General features: G+C 35.4%; 1 long non-coding RNA gene across 1 annotated transcript; it reads right to left on the bottom strand.

The window, feature by feature from the left end:
- Nucleotides 1-771: 771 nt before the first annotated feature.
- Nucleotides 772-1,969, bottom strand: LOC144572514 (uncharacterized). Its single transcript, XR_013517746.1, has 3 exons — nucleotides 1,704-1,969; nucleotides 1,177-1,277; nucleotides 772-895 (listed from the first exon to the last, which is right to left on the bottom strand). It is a non-coding gene; the product is annotated as an uncharacterized LOC144572514 (long non-coding RNA).
- Nucleotides 1,970-5,058: the final 3,089 nt, after the last annotated feature.

Below are 5,058 nucleotides of genomic sequence, written 5' to 3'. Positions count from 1 at the left end.
CTAGGGTTGATTAGGGTTAGAACTTGAAACTTATGTCATGGATTAGTTGATTTTATATTATATTTACTTGTTCCTTGGTATGATCTTTTCTTTATATTACTTGTTTGTGATGACTTAAGCGAAATTGCATGAAACCCTAGGATTCGGTATTTACAATTGAGAAATTGAATATTTAGTCCTGACCATAAAGAAAAGAGTATTTGATAGGCTAAGTACCGAGAGGAGACGCTCATCTTATACGGGCTTAACCCGATAGGTTAGAAAATTGTACCAAGTACCGAGAGGTGACGAATAACTTTCTATACCAATTGGGACAGTTAAAGACTTAATAACTTTGGGTTAGTGTAACCAAGTACCGAGAGGTGACATTTATACTAATTTAAAGACGGTATTAACATAGAAATATCACTTTATACCGATAACATTAGACTGTGCCTTCATATTTATAAGAACAACCTTAATAAATCAATTAATCGTGACATTAGTGGATAGGAACCCTAAGAGACCCTAATTTCTCATTCTTGTTTAAAACCACATTTGGACCTAGAGTTTAGTTAATTCAATTTGATCAGCAACAAACCAAACCATCATAGAAAACAAACAAATTCCTTTATTTCCTTTTACTAAATTAAATTAGTTAGGTTAGGTTTAATATTCCGAATTGTCCCTGTGGAGACGATCCCTAAATACTACTTGACAAGGTTGTACACTTGCAACCGAATTGAGGGTAAATTAGGATTTATTACTTGTGTAGTAGTAAAATCCACATCAGGCAGCAGCAGCATAATCTCTTGGCTTTCGCATAGGCATGCCTGGGATCCAAGATGGGAAACGCAGATCGAATATCTCAACACCTGCCACCATCTTCTCCCCATCAAAACCACCAACAGCATATCTAATTCGGGAACAAAAATAATTAATAAAGGAAATTCATCTTCATGTTCATAAAAGAAAAGGAGGTCTGATCCAAATCTCTGGAAGTGTCAATTTCAATTTTTATCATTATTTAGGTTTCCCTAAACAATTTTTTATGTTATTTTCTTTTTTATCCTAGGTTCTGTGCATATATGTTCACTTCTCCTGAGAAATGTTCCCAAGTAGTGCATAAAAAAAAAGGTACCATAAAGTATATAGCAAACTCAAAGAAGAATATTTAATATATAGAGCAAATCATACAGTTGCTGATTAATTACAGCCAGGAGAGGCATCCCCTTCTTTCGGTCATCCTAGGAAGTCGGGCCCAAAAGCCTTCCCTGGGATCAAACCTCTCAGCTGACCTGAAAAAGAAAACAAACAATTGCTCACAAAATAAAAATAATTATGTTAGATTGGATGCTAGCTGCACTTCTGAAACATATACATAATTTATTTAAAACATGTGTACTGATTTCTATAGAAATATTGTTAGTTTTCTTAAAGCTGCGTAGATTTTAAAACATAAACCAAGCCTTGACCAGGTCAGTGACCAGTCCTGTTCTCATAACTTTGCCGTAGTGTGAGGATCTGCTATTTAAATTTAAACCATATCATTCATTACAAATAATAGATAGATGATCCAACTGGATGTTCCAATATCAAAAAATTTTGTAGAAAGAAAGCTATTCTAAATTGTTCGATCAAATATGAGGGTCTGGATTTTGACGGCTGGACCTGCTATGTAGAACAGAAACCAGAAGAAGAAAAAAAAAAAAGTTAGGTCGCACCTGGCAAGTAATAGATATGGAGGCCCGAATTTGAACTATCACTGAGAATGTTCGGAAGTCGGGAGGTTTTCGTTATATTGCACTTCTTAGGAGGAAGAGAGGCGCACCTTGAAGCAATACACCGTTGATTGACCAGCCTAGGGTTTCCTCCGACGGCCGCGACAGCGGGAGGTCGCTGCGGAGTCCGGTCGGTGGCTGAGGACCATCTGACGGGTCCGTTGCAGGTTGCTTCCATAATTCCATTCGCCGCACCGGCATTTATCTGCCTCATGAGTCATGCCAACAGTGAACAGTCGTTGCTTTTGTCGCTCTACAATCTACATGGGTGATGGGTCTCAAATCTCAATGCTCGTATACGGAGTTCCGTTATTTTACGGAAACATGGTCTGTTGGTAATGTTCCGGGCAACGGGGTCAAGTTGCTGCGTCAAAGATGTTATAAAATGTGGCAACTGCCAACTTGTAAAATATAATTTTTATTTAATTTTATATGATTTTAATATCGTTTAATATTTTTTTTTTAATAACTTGGCAGTGGCACTGGCAGTCCAAAAAAAAAAGAACCTGCGCGGGCGAAGCCCAACAGATTTCAAGTCTGTCTCCTTAACCACTCGGACATATCGACAACTTTCATTTAATAATTTATTCAAGTTTTTTTTTCAAACAGTACACAAATCCACTCTTTTTCTACGAAGCTATAAATTGTTCGATACAAATAAATGGTATCGTATTCTACGAGTCCTCCGAATTAAATATCGGAAAAATTTATAAAATGCTCTATCTTTTCAAATCTTTAAATAAAATATCCCTCTAAAAACATTTATTTCATGAGAAATAAAGTCGTAACTTTAAGAATAACACTTCAAAATACAGACCTAGCTGAACAAAAATTAGTGTAGATAAGAAGAAATTCGAATTAGCAAAAAGCGTAAAAGATACCAGTGCAATAAAGCGCTCTTGTTGCACGGTTGATTGGAAATCCCATTAATTCAAGCTCTCGAAGTAATCTTCTATCAACTTATGGCCCCACCATTTCTTATATTTACCAAAACTAGAACAAGAAATCAAGAAGAAAGATTATCCTTGCACAAATCAAACTATAAAAAACTGTATTAAATTGTAAGTTTTATTATCTTCTTTCAATGCTTGGAAGAACGACTGAGCCAGCAACTGGTTGGAATGATCTTTCCTACTAAGCTTCCTTATTGTACTGAGCCTAGTGGTTTGCTAAAATCTGGCCCGGTCCACCCGTGCCCTTTATCCAATCGGACCGTGTCCATGCCCGAGTTTGCACAAGTACACGGATACGGATTTGAAATGGGCCGAACCTGGTTTTTCGCCATTAAACTCGTGTAAATCCGGTCTGAACTACACCTGTGCCTGCCTGGACCGGTCCACGTAACCGTGAACCCGTTGTACCCGTACCCTTTACCTTTTGTACCCGTGCCCTTCACCCTTTGTACCCGTGATCGTTTTTTTTTTTTTCAAATTTCAAATCTCCTTCCCCCCAAACACGGCTACCCCTGACCCGTGCCTGAATGACCCGTACCTGGGCTACCCGAACCGGCCTATTTTTTTTTATTAAAATTCAAATTTTATTCCCCAAAAACAAAACTCTTTAAATACACCCCTCTTCCTTCCAATATTTTCACACCTCCATCTCAAATTCTCAATATTTTCATCTCTATTATCTCATTCTCTCAATCTCAAATTTTATTATTCTCAAATTTTAAATTTATTGTTTAAAAAAATATAGTTGTAAATTTAATTCATTCTATAAATATGCAAACAGAATTACGAAGGTATCGAAATTACGAAGTTCGGCACCTCCCGTAAGATTTTCCCGCGATATTTAAATGTTAAATTTATTTCATGTTAGATTAATTTATTTTTGTAGAGTAATTTAAAATTAAAATTTAATGTTAGATTTATTTTTGTAGAGAAATTTAGAATTTAAATTGAATGTTAGATTTAGTTTATGCTAGATTTATTAAATATTAAGTAATTAGATTTGTCATATTTATTTTATGTTAGATTTGTTAAATTTGTTAAGTAATTAGATTTGTTAGATTTATTTTATGTTAGATTTATTGAATATGTTAGATTTGTTAGATGTGAATAATTAGTTCATGTTAGATTTATTTTTAATAGGTTAAAAAAATATGTTAGATTTATTTTTTTAAATAGGTGAAGTAATTAGATTTGTTTTGAATATGTTAGATTTATTTTTTTAATTCGGATTTATTTTAAAGCAATTACAAAGGCTTAGAAATTTTCTAGGAACCTTTTTTACAGCAACCGTTCAACTATCATGCTCGTACTCACCGACGTCATTTGAGTTGCTCAAACATCTCTATAGCATCTCCAAGGTGTATCGTGAATTGGATCAAGATGAAATCCATGATAAATCTCTCATGCCGATCGTAGATGTCATGAAACAAAAATTTCTAAAATATTGGGAAGATGTACCCCTCCTGGCCATTATCGCAAGCTGCCTCAACCCGGTATACAAGAAGTATTACACGATCATAATACTTGAAACATACAAAGAGAATCTACATTTAGACAAAACCGTGGTGGAGGCATACATGAATTCGAAGTTTGATGAGATGTTTAACTTATACAACTCAAGAATGAGTGACAACCAAAACCCATCTTCGTCCCGTGCCGCCGCTAGGTAAGAATATAAATATACATGTATTTTTAATCTTTATTATTTATATTTTCTACATTATTTGTCCACTATTTTTTTATTTTTAATAGTTCCACTTCCAGAAGCACTAGCAATGGTGGATTGTTAGCAGATTTTCAGTCGGAGAGCAAACCGCACACATCCACAAAAGAGTTATTGAGCTATATGTTGATGCTCAACGAAAGTGTACAGGTTGACATCATGGCGTGGTGGAGGAGGAATGCAAGGGCCTATCCAATGCTGGCGATGATGGCCCGCGACGTATTTTTCGTGCCTGTGTCAACCGTCCCCTCTGAAAGTTATTTTAGTTCGGTGAATAGGATCCTCTCCGATAAACGCAGTAAGTTGGGTGCACATGTTTTTAAGAGACTTGTGTGCTTGAAAGATTGGATTAATGTTAAAAATCGCAAGCAACATCGAGATCAACAAGAATCAACATCCAGAGTCAACACTAAAGAAAGCGGTACCGAGGCGTGGCCCGAGACTAATTCGGATTCTGACGGTGTGGAAGAGAGCGAACAATGGTATATGAATGAGAACTTCTAGACAGGTAATGTCGGTATAAATTTCTAAGCTCTTTTAATCTTTATGGTTATTTTTTAAATTATAATTTCTAAATATTTCAATTAATTTTAAAATTATTCATTTTAAAGAATAATTACTA

Source organism: Carex rostrata, chromosome 20 (genome assembly GCF_964058835.1).
Source record: "Carex rostrata chromosome 20, lpCarRost1.2, whole genome shotgun sequence".
Taxonomy (NCBI): domain Eukaryota; kingdom Viridiplantae; phylum Streptophyta; class Magnoliopsida; order Poales; family Cyperaceae; genus Carex; species Carex rostrata.
Note: the sequence above shows the minus strand (reverse complement) of the source record. Positions and strands in the feature narration are given on the sequence as shown.